The following is a 23,133-nucleotide window of genomic DNA, read 5'->3' as shown; positions in this document are numbered from 1 at the left end:
CGGGAAGCGGCCCCGTGAGCGTCAGCCTGCCCGCCTGTCCGCCCGCCTCTGCCTCGTGACCAAGCGGGGGTTGGGGCCACCGCGGTGGGGACGGCGATCCGCTTTCTCCACACTCTTCCCTCCACCCCCCCTCCCCAAAATCATCCCCACCCTCCTTTCTGGCTCTGCTGCTCCTGGTGCCGCCGCCGGAGTTCCAGAAAGGGTGGCCAGCGCCGCGTTTGGAGCGAAAGGGTGGCCGCCGGAGAGTAGGGCTGGCCCACTTTGCCTTCCATCCAGGCGTGACCCCGTTGCTGGAAGTCGGCGGGTGGGCGCGAGTCCAAGCCGAAAACCGTCCTCGGGTCGGAATAATCTTGTGCCATCCAGCGCCGGCGGGGTGGTTTTGGACCGCTGGCTCCTCTACCAGCATCTGCCAGCGTGGATGATATAGCAAGGGATTGTGGGAGATGGCCCCAACATCTGGAGAGATCCAGGTTGCCTGCACCAGCTGTGAATCATAGGGAGCGCGCTGGGAACGGGGGTGGGGTGGCTAAGGAAACTTCCAAGGGACCGCGAGGCTGGCTCTTCAGCATCTCCTCGGTTGGAGGCAGAGAGGGAGGGGTACCCCAGCAAGTAGAAAATCGCCAAATAAATTTAAAAAAGCAGCCAGGCTTTGGATGCAAAGTCCCATTTTGTTGACCTGCCTTGCTGGTTGAAAAGCTGTGCCTACTGACATCGGGAAAAGGGTGTGTGTGTGTGTCTGTGTATCAAAACCCTGCCCCAAATATTTACTGCCCTATTGATTTCAGGCTTCAGAGGTGGGTTTGACAGGCTGTGGAATCTTCCTTTCCTCCCCTTTCCCAGATTTACAGTGAAATGGGAGGATTTACTCACAGGCAAACTGGGGTTGTAAGGAACGGACTGCCTTGATTCCTGTTGCAAACTTTCAAAAGATTTTTTAAAAATAATAACTGGAGATGGCTTCTGATATAGTACCTTACTCCTGAGCAATTCCGTCGGTCTCCACAAAAGCTCTCCAGAGGCTTGTTTCTGTGGCTCCTAGCCAGTTACCTCATGTGTTGGAATGGAGTGGTAGACGCAGAGCATTAAGGCCTGGTTGTAGAAGAGGTTTCCATCCATAAACTATTTTGGAAAGGAATAGGGCTAACTTACTGGAGGACTGGGGTGGATTTTTTTTTAAGTTGGAGATTGAAGGGGATGCGGCAGCTAAAACACTGAGCTCGTCGATCAGAGAGGTCAGTGGTTGGAATCCCTAGCGCCGCGTAACAGAGTGAGCTCCCGTGACTTGTCCCAGCTTCTGCCAAGCTAGCAGTTCGAAAGCATGTAAAAGTGCAAGTAGAAAAACAGGAACCACCTTTGGTGGGAAGGTAACAGCGTTCCGTGCGCCTTCTGCATCTACTCATGCCGGCCACATGACATGACATGAGATGAAGTTTCAACAATGCCAGTTGAAGTCAAGAGCCTATTCCGACTTGGCACCCAGTCGCTGTAACTCCGGAGCAAAAACATTGAGAGCTATGGGATTGTTTCCTGTCCAGCATTGGGAGCAGGGACTTCCATACATCTGCTCGCTGCAGAGTCATTTTTCTGGAGGTCTGTGGAAATGGCATCCATAGCTGTAGTTCAGTCTTGAACTGTGGGGTGCTTGCTGCTCTTGGAGCATGATTTCTTTGCAGATGTTTCTTCACCAAACTAGGGAACATCATCCCAGCTTGGATGCCTGCAAGAAAGCCACCAAGCTCAAGGAGCATCAAAGATCCCACAGAAGGTAGAAATGCTTCCAGGGTTCAGCTTGGAAGTTTTCTCATGTCAGGAAACGGAGAGCTTCTCGGCTCCTTGGGAATTGGTTCCAAGGATCCCATTCTTCTAATTTGGACCACACTCGCGAATTTTTGAGATGGACTTCCCGGGATCTCATCGTCCCACTTGGCTTGAGCAAGACTCCTCAACAGATCTCTGAAGCAAGTTGAAGGGCCTCTTTTCCTGGTTCTCCATCTTAATTTTGCCAGATGTGGAAACCAAATCCTCCTGTTTTCCCAAATCCATACCTCTCGCAAGGTCCGTCCTCTGTGAAATTTGCCCCCGGGATGTGTGTTCCCTCTCCTCTCACCCCTAAAGGAAAGTTACATTTGCTTTTAACAAAAGCAGCCTTATAGTAAGTTGCAGACCAAGCAAACCCCATTGCTCCCCAGGGCAGTCTGGGGATTGTCTGTTGGCAGCTAATGGCAAATGGTTTCGATGTAGCCAGGAGAATAAGATTATTATTCTCCATCTCTCTCTTTTTTTTAAACTTAAAATTGCTACCACCAGAAGGTTTTTAGTCTTCTCTGGGAGCAGGTTAATATGATTTTGTTTTTACGATTTGGAAACCCCCCCCCCTTTCACCTATTCTGAAATCTTCCCTTCTCTTCTTCCTCTTCCCTTTTCTTTCCATGTGTTTCTTAGTAGAGAATTAAAAAGAATTGCTCCACAACTTTTTCTTAAAGATTATCAAGTGGTTTTCATCTGAACAATCTTCTAAAAAAAACCTAACAAACCAGGAGAATTGTGTTTGTATTTGGGAAGTAGGTTCCTGTATATGATGCAGTCTGTTTGGAAGTCTTACCTTCTTGTTCCATCAATAATAAAGGTTCTTGTCCTGTATTTCCCCACATCATCTATTTTAAGGACTTGAGTGTCCTTAGCAAAGTAGCCATGTGTATGTGTGTTTCCTACTTAACAGAGGAAGAAACATCCTAACAAATGTGGATTGTTTTGAGTGTTTTCTCCACCATTCTTTACAAGTGGGTTTGTATGGTCAGTGTCTTAATCCTTTTTTCATCCCACGTTCAAAAAGGGTGGGATTGGTGATGCAGCTTCTGCAGATCTGCTGTCCTATCCTACATTTTTAATTTTATTTTTCCCCCTGAACTAAAAGGTTAAACGTTTATGGAATAATAATAATTTTAAAAAAAACCACAGATGGACAAGGGAAAGAAAATAGAATGGGTGGCAAGCTGAAAACGAATGTCTCTGACTCACATTTCTTCATTTTCCTTAATCCCTTAGCTCTTTCTTTTTGCTGGGGGGTGGGAGAGCTGTCTGCTAAATGTATAGGATTGTAGTCCGCCCCCCCAAGGGATCAAATAACTGGACCAAACTGTGAAAAATTAAGATGTGAGGATCATGAGATCATTTTATTACAAGTCTTGTAATTGTACCAGACTAAGAGTTTGTCTAAGGGACGTGATGGCTCAGTGGCTAAGACGCTGAGCTTGTCGATCAGAAAGGACGGCAGTTTGGGGGTTCGAATCCCTAGCACCGCATAAAGGAGAGAGCTCCCGTTACTTGTCCCAGCTTCTGCCAACCTAACAGTTCGAAAGTGTGTAAAAAGTGCAAGTAGAAAAATAGGGACCATCTTTGGTGGGAAGGTAACAGCGTTACGTGCGCCTTCGGCATTTAGTCATGCCAGCCACATGACCATGGAGACATCTTTGGACAGTGCTGGCTCTTCGGCTTTGAAATGGAGATGAGCACCCCCTCTAGAGTCAGGAACGACTAGCACATATGTGCGAGGGGAACCTTTACCTTAAGAGTTGGTCTGCAAAGACAGATGTTGTTGCATTGAATAACTAAACTAGCAACTGAATTGCACTCCTAGGAAGCTTTAGGAACAGAGGAAGAAAGTATAATTATGTTTGGCTATTAACCAGGCTACCTGACATCTCTCTGCGGCTAATGATGTAAAGGTATTTCAAGAGGGTTGATATCCCATCCTAAGAACATGTCAACAGACCTAGATGGTGGATTGTGGTATAACGACGCTCATTGGCTCATAGTTCTCCCTCCAATCAACCCAACCCCAATTCCAGTTTAGTTCCAGAGTTCAAATCCAGACATGAAAAAGCTGCTATTGAAGCATTCTCAACAAATTTCCATATTAACCTGAAACTGTAACACAGCTGAATGCCCATCTGTGACATGGAACCTTTGTTAGGTACTCCTTGAGTGGTGCAAATGGATTTAGCCTCCGGGTGTGTTACTTTTATAGCTGCATTGCTAAAGTTTGCAACTGAGTGGAATATAATAGAATAACAGAGTTGGAAGGGACTTTGGAGGTCTTCTAGTCCAACCCCTGCCTAGGCAGAAAACCGTACACCACTTCAGGCAAATGGTTATCCAACATCTTCTTAAAAACTTCCAATATTGGAGCATTCACAACTTCTGGAGGCAAGTTTATTAACTGTCAGGAAATTTCTTCTTAGTTCTAAGTTGCTTCTCTCCTTGATTCATTTCCACCCATTGCTTCTTGTCCTGCCTTCAGGTGCTTTGGAGAATAGCTTGACTCCCTCTTCTTTGTGGCAGCCCCTGAGATATTGGAAGACTGCTATCATGTCTCCCCTAGACCTTCTTTTCATCAAACTAGTTATACCCAATTCCAGCAACTGAGTGATGTTTAGGACTGGGAAGGGGATCCTATTGAGTTCAGAATAAAGATTCAGAAAAACTCACAAATACTTTAGCATCTAAGTAGATATACTACTGAGAGAAGAGAATATTTGCATCTCAGAGTTGATCTGTAAGGTCCTTGGTGCTCTCTGACCTTGGTGGTTTTCTTGCAGACATTTCCTTATCCAACTAGGTAACATTATCAGTGTGTAAGTACACAAGTCCATATAGAGTTGCAACTTGGTACTATGTACATTGTGCTGGAGTAAGATTCACTGAACTTTGCCTGTCTTCACGTTGGATGCAACAACTTTGAGACAACGGATTTATATTTTGCAGTGCATGAGACAGAAAACAGAAATATTACAGAGTAAATCTTGTTGGGCTGAATAAATAAACATAGGCTATGTTGCCTTTGCTCTAATGTGTCATAACAGTATATTTTAAGTGGAATTTTTGGAGGGTGGGAAAAGTGGTTTATATTCCGCTCACAGCCATTGAGATGTAGTTGGCATACAAATATAATAACAATTATAATTAAACATGCTTCTGTGTGTGTAACTTCTGTTTTTACTTTGCAGAATAGCTTTCTTACATTTTTCAAAGCTGCAATATATATATATCTATATCTATATTTGGAAGATGGAAGTGCGTAATGCTGGAAACTGGAGTACAGTTGTAACAAAATATCCTGTTAAAGGTTTCCTTTTTCTCCTCTTCCTTTTATCTACTACACAATCATTTTCCAAACTGAAAAAAGAAAAGTTTGTTCATGGACTGTTCTCTTCCCTCCCCCAAAGAACAAAAGAAACCTACAAAAATGAACATCGTTTTCCAGGTGGTTTGTTTCGTGATTGTATGAATTGCACACTTCCATTGAGTGGCTTGCTATCCATGATAGCATAACTATCCGTAAACTTTTTCTCATTTTATTTGTTAGTGGGAAAAAAAAAACCCTAACAAGTTATTAGAAATCATGGGGAATGTTCCCCCCCCCTGGAAAAACTAAGAAGAAGAAAATCAACAACCTTGCAACTTCCTTTGAATTGTAAGAGTTGGAATTTTAGGAATAAGGGACCTGGATCTTGAAAAGATAAAAAAAAATAGAAGCTTCCTTACATTTTCTCCCAGGGAGTTCAGAACTTTCATTATAAAATGTGCGTGGAAAATATTATAAAAAAAACAAGCCCTTCAGATGAAACAGAGGTATGAAAGTATGTTTTAACTTCTTAGCTGTGTGTCAACTTATCAGGATGGCTTTATGGACCGTTGCAACCCAAGTTAAGTTTGCTAAGGAAGACAGGAGTAATTGAGGGGAAGAGGAAATAAGGGGAAAAGTGAACAACAATAATTTCAGTTGGATCTTTGTAAAGACTGAAGTTTTTAAGAAGAAGTTGGATAACCATTTGTCTGAAGTGGCCTAGATAGGAGAACAAAACGGAGTAGAGTAGATTAGATTAAGGATAGTATAGGAATAGGGTGGGATAGGATGGGATAGGATAGATTTAAAAAAGAATGGAACAAAATAGAATAAGAAAAGAATAAGAATAGTGTGGGATGGGATAGCATTGAATTTATTGGCGAAGGGTTATTGGACACACAAGGATTTTGTGTCTGGTGCATTAGCTCTTGGTGTAGATACAACAGAGATAAATAATAGATCATAAATCATAAGGTACCAATAACAATAAATCATAATAGCAGACGGTAATAGGAAAGATGACAAGGATAAGAACAATACAGCCTACTACTACACGGGGGAAAGTCAGTGCTGTAGGACTTACAAATTTTGCAATGTGATGACTTGGGGAAAAAGTTGTCCCTGGGCCTATGGGCATGCAATGCCCCATAGCGACATCCTGAGGGGAGAAGTTGAAGCAGTTTACGTCCAGGATGTGAGAGGATACTCAGCCCTCTTTCTGGTTTGTGCAGTATACTGTTCCTCTATGAAAGGCAGGCTATCGTGGGTAGGAAAATAAATCTTCAGAACTTTATTATTTTTTTCAGGTGATGTTGAGACTTGGCAGCTGGCAGCCTAATTTGGTTGCCACAGTCCAGGTTTCCATGGAAATAATTGAGATGCAATAAATAAGGAGATTTAAGGTCACAGGGACTCTGACCCAAGACAAGGAGAAAATAGCTTTAAATTACAATTGTTGCTTCAGATGCACACTTCTGGCTTCTCACATTGCTTAAAATATTTTTTTGGGGGGGGTCAGTTTTACAGTTTGGGTATAGGTATAATAAGAGGGAGTTTCTTTTAAAAATTGCGTGAACTGACTTCCATCGCCCAATTGATACTTGTCCATTAACAGTTGACAACTAGGATCACGTTTTGAAATTGAATTGAATGGGTTGACTTACATTAACATTGTGTCATTTGTGTATTTATTTGTTTGTTCAATTTATATTCCAACATTTCTGTAGTTCAGGTTGGCATTTGTAGAATACTTCCCCGCCCCCCCGCCCCCTACATAAGGTTGATATATTTTGTCAATATATTATTATTTTTTTAAAAAAGAGGGTTTTTTTCAATTAATTTTTATTTGCAAGCTTATATCCAACCTTGGTCACCATCATTTAATCATCATGCAGAGATGTAATATAGCTATCAGCATAACTATCAGTTTATGTGATAGTTTGCCCCCCCCTTTTTTTTTTTAAAAAAAAGGAATTTGGATAGCTAGCCATAGCATAATGAATTGTTGATGATGTTAACAATTTTCTTCGAAACGAACACCAAAAGTTTAAGTGTCTTGAAGGAAGGTGTAATTAAAATCAGTTGCAATTTTGGATCCGACTAGTTACTGGATCAATTGAGACCTCAAAATGTCTCTCCATAGAGTCTTCACTGGAAAAAAAACACATTTTGGAGTTTGTATTATCTTCCCAATTTTATGTTGTAGGCCATTGATATTATTCCCAATGGCTTTTTCAGAATTCATATCCTTGATTGCTTGAGGCTATTGCAGCTTACTTAAATATGAAAGTCAATTAAAACCATTTTATTGAATGTTGCTTGCATTTCGCCCTCCCCCCCCCAAAAAAATACTGCCATATGTAGAGTTGGAGAGAAATCAAATTGAATAAATTGGTTTTAAATCCAAGATATAGCTTTACATATCTATCTCAGGTTGCAGTAGTGTTTTGTGTGGATGACACCTTGGGAACCCAACTATTTTACAGAAGAAAGAAAAAAAGAAAGAAGAAAGAAAGAAAGAAAAAAAGAAAGAAGAAAGAGACAGAAGAAAGAGACAGACAGAAAGACAGAAAGAAAGAAAGAAAAAAAGAAAGAAAGAAAGAAGAAAAGAAAGAGAAGAGGGAAAAGGAAGAGAACAGAACAGAAGAGAAAAAATGAAGAAAGGAAGGAGAAGGAAGAGATAGAAAGGGAAGAGAACAGAAGAGGAGAAAGAAGAGGAAGGAAGGGAGAGAGGGAGGAAAGAAAGAAAGAAGGAAAGAAGAAGGAGGGAGGGAGGAAAAGGAGGGAAGGAAGGAGGGAGGAACGAAAAGGAAGGAAGAAAGAAAGGAAGGAAGTGAAAGAATAAAGCTCAGATTTGGCATTGTGCTTGAACAACAGAATTATCATTTTGGGTTTTTAATGTGTTTTTTTTGGTGGGGTGGGCAGCCTTGGCAAAATATGCTGATAGAAAGTTTGATTTACAGCTTATCCTTCCCAAAAAGAAAAGGGGAAAAAAAGCCCACCCAGAGTTGCCCATAGCATCTGAAAACTGTCAACCTAGGTGGTTTTCCTGCTTCAATAAACGCAAAGCAATCACCGTAATGATAATGATGATGCTCAAAACGTCATCCGTTGTTGCTCTTTTCCAATTAACAGATTGCGTGTAAAAGAAAACAGTGTTTTGTCTGTCGCTTCGGGCCGATTTTGGTGGGTTTCTTTTTCTTCTTTTTTCAAAAAAAAAGTCTTCTGGAAAGAGTTTCTTTTTGTCTTGATTGATGTCAAGTATGAAAGCATGATCGTAATATCCTTTTGAAAGCTATTGTATTGTCAGCTCTAACTGACAGCAGGAGGCCCTCCTAGTGGTATAGATTAGCTCTGTAGAAATACTGACATTTTCTTTGTTATACTGCTGTTGTTCAGCTCGCAAAGTCAATTATACAATGTCGAAGCACAGTAGCTGAGTTGACGCTGGAAGTAACAGTGTCTTTTATCTTTTCCCTTCTTCCGCCCAAATATATATATATATATATATTTGTGTTACAACCCCTGGTATAAATATTTATTTATCAGCGCGCGCGCACACACACACACACACACACACACACACATTCTTCCTGCTGGCTATCCTCTTAGCAATTGATGGCTAAGAATATTGAAGCTACTAGAAAAATGTTCCACTTCTCTTTCTGTCTGCATGTCTGTCTGTCTGTCTGTCTGTCTATCTATCTATCATCTATCTACCTACCTACCTACCTACCTACCTATCTATCTATCTATCATCTATCTGCCTGCATATATATGTATTTGTGTTATTTATCAGCACAAATACAACACACACACACACACATATATATGTGTGTGTGTGTGTGTGTCTCCATATATATATATATATGTATTTGTGTTACAACCCCTGGTATGCCCAAATATGGGAGGGAGCTCACTACTCCCCCTTTTCGTCCTTCGGCTCATTACAGAAGACCATCCAGGCAGAAAACCATATTTTTATTTTTAATGTTGTCTTTTTATATTTGTGTTGTATTTGTGCTGATAAATAAATAGGATTTGAAATTATATATATATATATATATATATATATATATATATATATATATATATATATATATATATATATATATATATATATATATATATATATATATATTCACTGAAGGTTCAGCAGTCTCTTCCACTTTTAAAGATTCGCAGCACATGAAATACCTTGGGCGTCGCGATTGCAGGGACTGAAATGAGAACCCTCGTAGATTAAATTTGCAATTGGAGAATGGGCCACACAGGTTTCGTTTTGGAATGCAAATAGGAGCAGAGGTGAGGAGGGACTTTTCTGCTCCCCACTGACCATTGACAGCGCTGTTCACAGGCTAGGTAAGAAATTCCAGATGTGTAGGTTCCATTGTCTTTATTTCTGCTACCAACGAGAGTTGTGAGAAGTTTTCCTTTGGGGTTTTTACGGCAGGAGAGAGAGAGAGTCTGCAGCTTCCTAGCTTAGTAACTGGAATTTGTGATTGGTGTGTGTCATGCTTTTAATTCTCCTGTACCTGAGATAATTCCTCTTGTTTTTTTTTAAAGCGGTGCATAGCAGAAAAATGTGTAGGGGTAAAGGAAGGGAATTGCCTTGGGTAAATTAGTGAATTTATAAATCAAAGCTTATACAATTCAAGACGTTTATTTTTTCCCCCCACCTTACCTTGCCGAGAAAGAAAAAGGGAAAAAGCTCTGGAAACAAATTGCTAGCAGAAGATGCTTTTTCCCCTCGCCTTTTTCTTTCTCCCTCCTAACCCTGCCTCTGTTCTAAAAAAAATAAAATAAAAATTGTGTGTAATGACGGTAGCAGAGAAAGCATCAGTCACCACCAAATTGCCTTAAATAACAAGTATCTAGTGGAACAATCCCCTCATTGGGAACGTTAATTGTGGGATTTCTAAATTACTATTCTAAGCTAATAGACAAAAAGAAAAAAAAAGATTCCACAGTTCCCAGTAATTTGTCAGGATTTATTTTGTTTCTCTTCAATAATTGGAAATTAATGTCTTGAAGTGAAAACAGATGTTCGCGCCGCATTTCAGTTGGGTAGAGGCAAAAAAAAAAAAAAAAGAGGAAAACAAACGAAGATGGTTTTGTAAACGCATTTTCCTGGTTTGTAACAGGAGTTGATGCGAGGCTAATGAAGCTTCTGGTCTCAGCCGACTGATGGATAGAATATAAACTTAATTAACCTATAAGTAAAATGAATAATCCCAGGGGAACATAAATTGCATCGTTTTATTGTGTGCGTGGTGATTCTTGTTGCATTTATATAATTAAAAAAAAGGCCCTCTGTTTGAAAATGGCTTTTACTTGCCAAATATGGTGCGGGGGGAAATCACATGGGGCTAAGATTTCATGTTCCTTGTTTGTTTTGGTGCACTGTTGTGTCATCCATTCAACGGCTACAATGTGCTATGTCTGCTTGATTGGCTTAGTGTGAACCCAACGATGATAGTTTCTTCAACAACCACATTGTTTAAATGTTAAACCATCGCTTCAAATAGTGTGCGAGCCCAGTCTTGATATGGGGTTGTCTCAACAAGACTCAACCCAAACAAGACTCAACTGAGTAATGTAGACTTATCCTGGTTTGTCAGACGCGTCTGTCTGCCTGTTTGATGGAGGTAGAACAGTGTAAGCTTTTTTTTGGGGGGGGCGGATGCAGTGGGGTTGACCCCGTTGTCTTGCAAAACTGTTGGATTTCAACTCCCACAATTCCCAGTTAGCACCGCTCTTGACCTGAGAGTGGATTAAACCAATTAAGGGGAAGGTAGACTGGGGGCAAGTTAATTCTAGTGAAATGGTGGCACCTTCAGATCCCAAATAATAGATTTTTAAATGACATTTTGGAGGACAACACATGGAAGATATGAAAACAAGAAGCACCTGAAGGCAGGACAAGAAGCGATGGATGGAAACTAACCAAGGAGAGAAGCAACCTAGAACTAAGGAGAAATATTCTGACAGGGAGAACAATTAATCAGTGGGACAACTTGCCCCCAGAAGTTGTGAATGCCCCATGGCTGAAAGTCTTTAAGAAGATGTTGGATAGCCATTTGTCCAGGATGGTATAGGGTTTCCTGCTTGATCAGAGGGGTTGGATTAGAACAGTGGTCACCAACTGGTGGTCGGTGGACCACTGGTGGTCCCCGAGAAAATTTTGGTGATCCGCAGAAAAATTATTTGCATTTTTAATATTGCACTAAATACTATTTATCTTTTTTAAAAAATCGTATTAGTGGTCTGCGGGATTTAAAATTACGAATATAGTGGTCCCTGAGGTCCGAAAGGTTGGTGACCCCTGGACTAGAAGATCTCCAAGGTCAGAAGACCTCCAGGGTCCCTTCCAACTCTGTTATTATCAATTAAAGGTACCCCAAAGAAAGTATGAATAATGTACCACCTCCTCATCGTCCGCGTCCTCTGTGCTTTATAATCTTTATCTTAACGTATAATTAGAACTCCAGAGATGGGGGATGATTAAGGATTTTATAGTAAAAGATTTGAGTAGAGGAGGAGATACTGTAAGTATCCTGTTTGTTGATGTGACATGGTGGTGCTGCGTAGATGCTCTTGCGCTGCATGAGTTTCAGCCTTGATGTTTGGGAATGAACTGGGGCTACAAACTCTTCCTTCTCACAATCTCCCTCCTTCCCTCCCTCCCTGGAAACTCTACAACATAGCAGTTCAAGAGCTTCGATTCCAAAGTTCAAAGTCTTTGTCTTTGGGGTAACATCATGTGCAACCTCAGCTATTGTGGTGTGCAAATCACGGCTTATAGCTTAATAAAGTAATGGCGAACCTTTTCACCAACGAGTGCCCAAACTGGAATGCGTGTGCATGCCAGAGCACCAGAAACCCGAAGACCAGATGGCTGGCGCATGCATGCCTGTTTTGGGGGCATTTTTCAGGGCATTTCTGGGCCGTTTTCAGGCCATTTTTCAGACCATAATCCGAAAAATGGCCTGAAAACGGCCTGAAAAACAGCTTGTTTTTCTGGCTGCTTTCAGGTAGTTTTCTGGCACTCTGGCACCTGCAAAGACTAGCTAGAATCTGGAAGAGCAGCTGGCGATGGTGCATGTACCCACAGAGAGGGCTCTGCGTACTTCCTCTGGCACGTATGCCATAGTTTTGCCAACATGGGCTTAATACATCATGTGAACCCAGCCAATGGTGGCTTGTTTGTTTAACTAACCATTTGGGCTAAATTTAGCAAACCATAGGCGATTGCAGCCTGCGAATCCAGCCGAGCCTCTCTTTTTTGGGGGGTGCAATTTGCTTAGAAAACCAAGCGCTGCCGCTAAACAGTGCTACAGTTGTTGAGTCTTCTTAAGTGCCTTCAATTAATTGTGTATGACGTGTTAAGATATTTCTCTCCACCCTCCAGACGATTGTTCTACCTCAATGTGTAAAGTTCCTTAAAAAAAAAGGGGGAAAAAAGAAAGTAATTTAAATTTTGTCTTTTGTTACCTGGGCATGAATTATTTTTGAAACGTTGTTGTTATTCATCCAGCTGTGAGGTTTATCTCTTCTGTTGATCCTAATTAAATGAAACATAGCGTTGTTCTCCAACTCCATATCGAACTGAATTTTCTGCCTTTGTGCTTACAGATGGCTCTTGAGTGGTGGTGGGGTTTCCCTCTCCTTCTGTCTAGGGCAGTGATGGTGAACCTTTTTTGCCTCGGGTGCCAAAAGCACAAGCGCATGCGATATTGCGCTCACTCGTGTCCCCACCCCATAACTTCAGGAACTGCTCCCACAGGAAGAATACCTTCTCACCCATCCAGAGTCATCACTGGGATGGAAGACAACCTTGTGTTGTGGCCCGCCAGTGGCCAGCAGAGCTGGCAGCAGTGAGGAGGTTGGGGAGGAACATGGGCCAGTCCTGGAGGCTGGGGAAGGCTCGGATGAGGGGTCTGCGTTGGAGGCAGAGAGCGGGCCAGGGCCGTCTGACAATTCTCAGCTGCCTTTGGAGCTAGACAGCAGTGAGGCAGAGGAACAGTTAGAGCCTGTTCCCAGTGTGCGCATGCGCAGAGCTGCCAGAAGAAAAGAACAGCTCAGAAATCAGGGTTGACTTGGGAGTAAGGCCACAGGTGGAAGGTGAATGGGCCCTCCCATAGGAAATAAAATAGGAGCAAAATGGGAGTGGGCTTTTGCAGTAAACCATTCATTCATTCGTTCGTTTCAGGAGTGTGAAGATCTGTCCGTGAATCTCAGAAGCTCTGTGCTAAGTCTTTCCTTGCACAGCACCTCATTTGGACAATATTTACATGGCAGCTGTCCAAGAATAGATAAGGTCTGTGGTCATAAATTCACCTCTGAAAGACGGTTTGCCAGGCCTTTGCTGAATGTGAATGAGAAGAATTCACATTCGTTTAATAAAAGGGGTTTTGTCGGGACCAGGAATCTGCTTCGTGCTTTTTGGGGAAGCCTAGGTTACAACACTTTGATAGACAGCAACCCCACATCTCAGAGGGGCTCAACCTCAGCCTGTTCCATGTTTTCCCATGACAGGAAGTTGATATTGCAGCACAACCTGGGGTCTTGACATACAGTTGGTTGTCAATGGCATTTTGATGATACCACAAGCAATGAAGTAGTAACCATAGCTAACCATAGTTGAAAAATCATAGATTTTTGACAGTTGCTTCCTTCAAAACTCCAGATTTTACTTTATCTTTTGTGTGATCTGATATATATATTCTTTCGCTTCTAGGCTGCATCAAAGAGACTTTAATGGGTACCAATTTCCTTGACTCTCTTATCTTACTCAAAATGAAATCCTTTTGAGTTACAGACATGAAACAAAATTGTGCCTTTAAAGAAACATTTACTCCTTAAGTTACTCTGTGATACATGCTGGCATTGGTTGTGTTAATATAGCCTGGTTTTAATTTATTTAGATATTTATTAAAAATTAAGAGGTGAGAGCGGTGATAAATCCTAACATGGATTTTATTTTTGTACTGCTCTTAACCACATTTACTGTGATTGCACAAAGATGGGTTTATATTAGATGTTTCAGTAGAATGGTGGTTTGTTGCGCTGTCTGCCAGGATAATGTTAATGCCTTTTGAGTTCAAGATATGAAATTATGGTAGTAGCAGCATTTAAAAAAAAGCAAAAAGATTCGGAAGATGGAGAATGATTGATTTCTCCTGTTCACTCAATGAAACTGACTCCAATCTGATACACCACAGATCAAGCTGTTGTTGTGGCCCGCCAGCAGTCAGTGGAGTTGGCAGCAGATTTGGACAGTGAGGAGGTTGGGGAGGAAGATGGGCCAGTCCTGGGGTCTGGGGAAGGATCTGATGAGGGATCTGTGTCGGAGGCAGAGAAGGGGCCAGAGCCATATGCCAGTTATCAGCTGCCTTCAGAGTTAGACATCAGTGAGGCAGAGGAACAGCTGGAGCCTGTTCCCAGTGTGCGCATGCGCAGAGTGGCCAGACGAAGGGAACAGCTAAAGAACAGAGGTTGACTTGGGAGTAAGGCCACAGATGGACGATGAATGGCCCCTCCCAGATGAAGTAAAAGAGGAGCAAAAGGGGAGTGGAGTTTGCAGGAGACAATTAGTTCACTTAATTGGTTCGTGACTCTCTGAGACTCCATGCCAAGTTTTGCAGAGATCGGCCTGGCAGCTCTCTAAGCCAGATGAGGTCTGTGACTGTAAATCCTCCCTTGAAAGACTTTGCTGGATATGAATGAGCAGAATTCACAGTAAATGAATAAAAGGGGTTTTGGTCGGGACAAGGAGTTTGCTTCATGCTTTTGGGAAGCCTCGGTAAGAACAGCCGTTGTTAATTATTTCAGTTGTTAACTTAGCTTGTCAGAAGTTCTGAAAAACTGAACTTCCTGGACAACCTTCTTGGACTCCTCTCTGTTTTTACAGTTGCCACAAAAATGAACGCACAGGCATTTGGAGGCTGAGCTATACACAACTACTCAGCTTTATGGGTGTAGTTAACCTTTAAAATCCCAAGTCTCCGGCTGTTAAAAATCCAGGGGGTGAAAAAAAAGCAGAGGGAATCCCGATTTACTTGTCTAACCAGCTCAGATCCCATTTTCACCATTGCTCAGGAGGATTTCCATCAGAGAGAATGCAGATAGCCCTTGACATAGAACAGTTTTACTTAGTGACCACTCAAAGTTTACAACGGCACTAAAAAAAAGTGATACAGCCGTTTTTTCACACTTAGCATCCCCTGGGTCATGTGATCAAAACTCAGATGCTTGGCAAGGGACTCGCATTTATGACGGCCGCAGTGTCCTGGGGTCACGTGTTCCCCTTTTGCGGCCTTCTGATAAGCAAAGTCAACGGGGAAGCCAGATTTAGTGAACAACCAAATTTACTAATTTAACCCCTGCAATGATTCCCTTAGCACAGGGCTCAACAACCCACGGCCCTGGAGCCACATGTGGCTCTTCCATCCCTCTGCTGCGGCTCCCCCTTGCCCGTTGGCTCCACAATTAAGAGGGCTTTCGGTTAGGACAGGTAGAGGAAAAAGGACGCTGTGCTAGGTGGAGACGCTATGGTGGGAGAATCGGACTTCCGGTGGGCTTCAGAATTGAACAAGGAGCTTTCGATTAGGACAGGGGTGTCCAAACTTGGGAACTTTAAGACTTGTGGACTTCAACTCCCAGAATTCCCCAGCCAGCATGGCTGGCTGGGGAATTCTGGGAGTTGAAGTCCACAAGTCTTAAAGTTCCCAAGTTTGGACACCCCTGGATTAGGACCTTTGTGGCTCTTTGTGTGTTTAAGGTTGCTGACCCCTGCCTTAAGAACTGTGGCAAGAAAATTCATGAAAGGGGGGGGGGGAAACTTGCTTAGCAACTGCCTCACTTAACAGCAGATATCTTCGTCGAGGACTACCTGTGCTTTCCATCCTAACATAAGAAGACTCCCATTGCAAATTGAGGCACACCTTCCATTTCTGCCTGATCTGTGATGTGTCTGAACTTGTGGCCTCCTCTCATCATGTGTTCAATATTCAGACACTTGGAAACTGGCATGTACTTATGACTGTTGCAGTTCCTGGAGTCCTCCCATCCCCTTTGGCGAACGTCTGACAAGCGAAGTCAATGGGGAAGCCAGTTTCACTTAACAATCACATTCACTAAGTTAACAACTGAAATGATTAAGCCTGATCGGTGATGTGTCAGATCTGAGTCGGTTTCGTTGAGCGAACAGGAGAGATCAATCATTCTCCATTTCCCGAAAATCTTTTTTCCGCATTCAGCTGGAGACTTATTTTCAATTAAACCGGTAGACTTGCCTTCCCGAATGCAACTTTCATTTGCCTTAATTTGCCTACTTTAAATGTCTTTGTTTGATTAAATGCTTTTCATTGCTTTCTATTCAAACGAGCAACATGGCCCCTTTCAGAGAGATGGGGAAAACATGCATTTCATGTTTATTTGTATATGTATTTTAGCGGCTGCCTACGTAATAATTTCTCGAGGGTGGAAATCTGCATTATCTTTTCTTTCTTTCTTTCTTTTTTTAAAAAAGGAACTAAATAAGAGCTTGCTTTTTATGAATTTATATCGAATCGCTTGGTTTGGTGGGGTTGTGGTGTTTTTAAGTTGGCTCCGGGATGCAAAATGACTGTTGTTGTTGTTGTTATTGCTGTTTTGTGTGTGCGTGTGTTAATTTTCCCACTTAGATTCTGTTATGCGCAACGGCAGAATCCAATTCTGAAAACTGACTTTCTACAGAGCGAGTGCAATTCAGGGTATGAATTAATTTTAGCATTATGTATGCCTGTGTTTCCCCATTAATAGCGGTTTCTGCCTTGCTTTGAAAATGTAAAGCATATATAAATGCTTATTATTGCTATGTTGTTCTTTCCCTGAAAAGAACACCCTGGGGAAAATTATGATTTCCATTTTTTATTCCAGTTCCAAAAAGGCAGCAAAAGTTAGCTTCTTTTACATGTGTTTTTTTTCCCATTTGCAACTATCCATTTGCAATTATCTAGGTTTTTTCTCACTTCTTTTGAATTAATTTTAGGCATTATAATAATAATAAGTGTTATTGATTAGCCTATAGGCTCATGATGGCAAACCTATGGCACACAGAGCCATTTCTTAGGGTATGTGAAGCGTTGCCCTGTCAGCTCCAGCGCGCATGCGCAAGCTGGCCAGCTGATTTTGGCCTTCATTTTTGGCCATTTTTTGCCCTCTGGAACGGACTTCCGGTTTGCGCATTGGGCCGTTTTTTGCCCTCCGGAGGCTTCAGGAGGCTTCTCTTTTCTCCTTCTCTTCTCTCTTCTCCTTGTCCCCACCCTACTGCCAGCTCATCAATCCTTCTCCCTTGGTCCTGGAGGAATTCACTCACCCCTGCCAGGCCTGCCAGAAGAGACAGCCTGGGGAAGGGGGCAGGCAGATGGCTTTCTTCCAAAAGCGAAGTCTTGTCTGTTCTGGGTTTATTCCCCACTGAGCTGGCAACAACAACGGCCCAGGATATTGGGCAGATGGTCATCTGGCTATGCCGAGGACAATTGTCCTGGCGGGCTCCTTCTCCAGCTAGCAACGTCGTCTTCCATTGTGGTTGCCCCGTTGCACTCGTCTTTTCCCTCTGACCTGGTTTCCGACTTCCAACTTGCTCGCGGCTGCTCTTAAGTCTTTTGATTTTTAGCTTTTTGAAGGCCTTGCCATCTGCTTAGGTAACACCTAGCGGGCCAGGCGGGTGATGCCAGCACTCCCCTCGCTGTTTTAAAATGAACTGGCAGGGTTTCCGTGGCTGGGTGTCTTTGTGCCAGTTTCCAAATCATGCCGAGGACCCCGACTTGACAGTTTGGGAAGGTGAGGGTCACCCAATTCTCTTTGGGGTGATTTATCCCCCTGGCTGGTGCTGGCAAGGATTGAGATGGAGGGGAGGCAGGAGGCAAAGTTGGAGCCAGAGTTGATTTAACAGATTAACAGAGTTGGAAGGGGCCTTATAGGTCATCTAGTCCAACTCCCCGCTCAAGCAGGAGACCCTACACCATTTCTGACAAATGGCAGTCCAGTCTCTTCTTGAAAGCCTCCAGTGATGAAGCTCCCATAACTTCTGAAGGCAACTTCTGTTCCATGGGTTGATTGTTCTCACTGTCAGAAAATTTCTCCTTATTTCCAGGTTGAATCTCTCCTTGATCAGTTTCCATCCATTATTCCTTCTGCGGCCTTCAGGTGCTTTGGAAAATAGCTGGACCCCCTCCTCTCTCTGGCAGCCCCTCAAATATTGGAAGACTGCTATCATGTCTCCCCTGGTCCTTCTCTTCTTTAGACTAGCCATGCCCAGTTTCTGAAGCAGTTCTTCATATGTTTTAGTCTCCAGTCCCTTAATCATCTTTGTTGCTCTCCTCTGCACTCTTTCCAGGGTCTCAACATCTTTTTTATAGTGTGATGACCAAAACTGGATGCAGGATTCTAGGTGTGGTCTTACTAAGGCTTTACAGAGTGGTATTAGGACCTCATGATCTTGATTGTATCCCTCTATTAATGCAATTTAGGATTGCATTGGCTTTTTTTGGCTGCTGCTGCACACTGTTGGCTCATACTTAGCTGGTTGTCCACTAAGACTCCAAGATCCCTCTCACAGTCACTGCTATTAAGCCTGGTTTCACCCAGTCTGTATGTGTACTTTTGGTTTTTCTTACCTAAGAGTAGGACTTTACGTTTCTCTATATTGAATTTCATCATGAATGGCCAATGCTGCTTGAGAATAGAGTGCTTTTATTCTACTTGTGTGACACCCTATCAGCCTGATTACAGTGTCCATGTTGCCAAACCTTTTTGAAGACATTTGCGATTGACTCTGAACCTATAAGCTGACACTCACCTTTCTGATCTGTCGGTTGTGATTCCCAGATTGACAGGACAATTTGGAGAACTCGAGTCCGAAACGCTGGAGCAATAACTTTTTCAACCTTGGCAGCTTTAAGATGTGGGACTTCAGCTCCCAGAATTCCCCAGCCAGTTAGCTATGCTGACTGGAGAACTCTGGAAGTTGAAGTCCTCCATCTTAAAACTGCCCAAGGTTGAGATACTGTGCTCTTGAAGGGAGAAGGTTGTTGTTAAGCTACAGTTTGCTTGTCAGTGGTCTCTCGCAAGGTCCGTATAAGATACTAGTCCTGGTTTACAATCCACACTGGCCAGGTTTGTCTGTGCATAGAGCCCCAACAAAGCAAGCCACATGTGGGTTTATGCGTCTAGGAGCAGAGCCATTATTTTGCAGTCTTAAACCCTCCTGGAGTTGAGGAACATCTCAGCAGGGAATTTATTCAGCTCTGGAAAATTCACTCTAGGGAGAAAGTTTCTTAGGCTGCCTCTTTCTCAACTGCAAACTGATTAAAAGACGAAGATAATGGAAAGAGCTGGAAAAATAGCTGGATTCATTCAACCACAACATGGGGATACAAATTCCCAATCTGTTAACCGTGATTGATGTGCCACGTAAGAGTACAAACCCAATCAAGGATGATTAACTCCAAAAAAAAGATGGTAAGGTGTGAGTCAGTAGCCTAAATGTAACCATGATCATCAAGAGTTTTGATTAAAGAGTTTTACTACCCTGATTGGCTGCTGTGTGTCCCTCCCCTTCCCACAGAGAGTCACCTTACATTTGTGGTTTACCAAATGCTAATTGTGCTGAGATCTTGCCTTTACTCCAGGCAAGGTTGCTTATATCATATTTCACTCTTCAGGTTAGCTTCATACAGGGGTGGGATTCAGCCAGTTTGGACTGGTTTGGGTGAAACGGATATTAATTTTAATCTGGTTTGCTGAACCGGTAGTTATAAGGACTGGCTGACACTTCCCATCACACTCCTCCCCTCCCAGGAGTCTCCACGCGGCCCATTAATTACGCCAGGTAAGCGCAGGGCCCGCACGGAAGCTCTGGGATGGCAAAAAATGGGCCTACCGAAAGTACCAGAAGTCCAGAAACAAGACTATTTACAGCCTCCGAAGGGCCTCTGGAGCCCAGGGGAGGCCATTTGCGCTCTCCTGGAGGCTCAAGGAAAGCCTCTGGAACCTGGGGAAGGCGAAAAACGAGCCTACTGGAGTACAGGAAGTCTGGAAACGAGTCCGTTTCCAACCTCCAGAGGGCCTCTGGAGCCCAGGAGAGGCTGTTTTTGCCCTCCCAGAGGCTCAAGGAAACTCCGGAGCCTGGGGAGGGCAAAAACACCCCCCCCCCCGCCACCATGATGCAGGAAGCTGACTAGGCCATGCCCTCATGGCCATGCCCACCCTGCAACCGGTTGCTAACATTTTTCAATCCCAACCCTGGCTTCATAACAACTTGTAAGGTGGGTTGAACTTTAGATGAATAGGAATTTCATTCAGGATCTCCTTAACCTTACCGTTTCATTCCGACCATTAGACTCATAAACTGCTATATTCCTATGGCTCAAATAAGTCTCTATCTCTATCCTTCCTTTCCAGCAGGAATGGTTCTCTAGAGATTCCTCAACTATGTCTCCCAGCATTCCTTCTCCTTGATCGTGGCACCCAGGGTTGTTGGGAGCGGTCCTTGAGCAACCTCTGGAAAGCCATGCCTACTGCCAAACATCTTGGGTGCTACTTTCCACTGTTCCTGTCCTTTGCTGTCCCCCCCCCCAACCCAAATTATGAAGCTTCCACCACCATCAGACACACCTTTAGGTTGAAAATTGGTTCAATGCCAAGGCAACAAAGGAAAAAAAATACAGGAGAAGCTTATGATGGTCAAGCTGTCCTCCACTAATCTTCTGCAGGAAGCTGGCTCCTGGCCCAGCTGAGCTTCTCAACCAAGGAATAGCATTTGGCTTCCTTTCTGCATCTTATTTAATGATCAATAAGCCTAACCTCTCACAGCCCTGCACTCTTTGGGAGGTATTTCATCAAAGATCAAGACCTTTATGAAGATCCTGAAACAATCTCTTTATTTTTCTCCACTTACAGTAGGGGCCAGGACAAGGGTGAAATTCAGCTGGTTCTGACAGGTTCTGGAGAACCATTAGCGGAAATTTTGAGTAGTTCAGAGAACCAGCCCCCGGTTTTTGCTGGTTCTCTGGCCCCAGAGTGGGGGGTGGAGATTTGCAATATCCTTCCCCCAGGAATGGGGAGGGAATGGAGATTTTGCAGTATCCTTTCCCTGCCATGCCCACCAAGCCACGCCCACAGAACCGGTAATAAAAAAAATGAATTTCACCAATGAGCATTTTGGTGCTCTGAGCATTTGTCTTCCGGGCCCAGCTGGAGAGCCAGGGACATCCTGCTGTGGGGCCCACGGTCTCCCGTTCTGCTTTTGTTCTTCGTGGGTGTTGTTTCTCACGTTTCTCTGGCGCTTGTGTCCCGTCTGACCATTGGGGGCTCCCTTAATCTTGAGCTGGAGGATTAGATTCTCCCCAACTGTGTGCTGCATTTGCTCCTTCGGATCTATTTTGTGCCCCAGCTGACATTCAGCCTGCCCCCCTGCCTGTCTGTGTGATTGGCTCCTCTAGTTTTCAAGAAAGGTTTTTTCTCCTGATGGGAGAGGGAATTTGCTGGATTGATTTCTTCTCTAAACCCTCTCTCTTCCTCCCTTCCTTCCTTCCTTTCTTTCTTTTTCTTTCTTTCTTTCTTTCTTTCTTTCTTTCTTTCTTTCTTTCTTTCTTTCTTTCTTTCTTTCATTCATTCTTCTCCCTCTTCTTCCTTCTGCGTTCGTTTTCAGCAGGTGGCTGAGAATTTCGTGGTACCCCAAGCAACAGTTTTTGCAATGTGTGGACGAGGGTGGATGGATGGATGGATGGGTAGGTGGGGTGAAGAGGTGCAACCAGACTATACATCTTGAATTTAGGAGCTGCACTGGATTAACGGCTTGAGAATGATGGGGTTTTTTTAGTGGGCGGGGGCTGTAGAATTTGCACGCTGGGTGAGTGAATGAGTGAGGGTGTTCGGATACAAGACAGACTGGAACTACAAAACGGGAAAGAGATCTTGATATCTGTCACACTAGGAATATAATTGCTGTCTTTTCACAGGTAGCATTTTTTTGCCCCCTATTTCCTAATGCTCTCCCCCCTTCCCCAATTTGCTTTAAAAGTAGCCATTCCATTCTTACTTTTAGGAAAGTTTCACCTTTTCAACAGTCATAAGTAGGAAGACTGGTTGTAAGTCACTTTTTTCATTGGTGATGTAACTTCAAGGGATTACTAAACAAATGTGAGGACTATCATAGAACAAAATCCCAGCATTTTGCTCTTGTTCAGACTTCAAGCATCCTGAAGCCAATGTCTGTCTGTTTGTGTGTGTCTGTCTGTCTGTCTCTCTTTCTGTGTGTGTCTCTCTCTGTGTCTCTGTGTCTCTCTCTGTCACTGTCTCTCTCTCTGTCTCTCTCTCTGTGTCTCTCTCTCTCTGTGTCTCTGTGTTTCTCTCTCTCTTTCTCTCTGTCTCTGTCTCTCTCTGTGTGTCTCTGTGTGTCTCTCTCTGTCTCCCTCTCCCTCTCTCAAAAAAGAGCATCATATGGGAACAGAAACATGCACCTGAACAAAATATTTCCTTGAAAAGGGAGGAAATAAGAAGCTAGGACGAGTAGCTTGGTAATATTGCCTCACAATGGACTGTGTGAGCGTGTAACTGAATTCTTAGCACTGAGGGCACACACTGCGTCTATTTGCGGGTTTTCCCCTTGGACTCAAACTCTTCTGAGAGTTCTCTAGTTGACGTAACCAGATTCACACAAGGGGTTTCGCTGATTGTGTTGTGTCCTCTTCCATAGCCTGAGAGGGGAGAGGCATTTTTCTACAGTGTGGTCAAGATTTCCAAGAGGACAACTTGAAGCTTGACTTGAAGGATGATGAATTTCCCTCAGACGGTGTTATAGCATTATGCCAGAAGTGGGACATCGCATTTCTAATAAAAAAGAAAAATTGAAAAATGGCGTTTTCTGTTAGCCTCCCGCCTTGAAGAGATGAGGAAGGTCCCTGTAGAGGAACTTAAATGGTTGTCTACAGAAATACGAATTTCTCTGCTTCTTCCTC

At 43.3% G+C, this 23,133-nt stretch overlaps 1 protein-coding gene across 2 annotated transcripts in view; it reads left to right on the top strand.

Annotated features, from left to right (window-relative positions):
• Window positions 1-23,133, top strand: part of ZNF423 (zinc finger protein 423) — a 214,364-nt gene that overhangs the window by 1,346 nt on the left and 189,885 nt on the right. The window lies entirely within an intron of this gene.

This window comes from Natrix helvetica (assembly GCF_964273705.1).
Source record: "Natrix helvetica genome assembly, chromosome: 10".
In the NCBI taxonomy this organism is placed as follows: Eukaryota; Metazoa; Chordata; class Lepidosauria; order Squamata; family Natricidae; genus Natrix; species Natrix helvetica.
The sequence above is the reverse complement of the archived record's forward strand: the minus strand, read 5'-3'. Positions and strand labels throughout refer to the sequence as shown.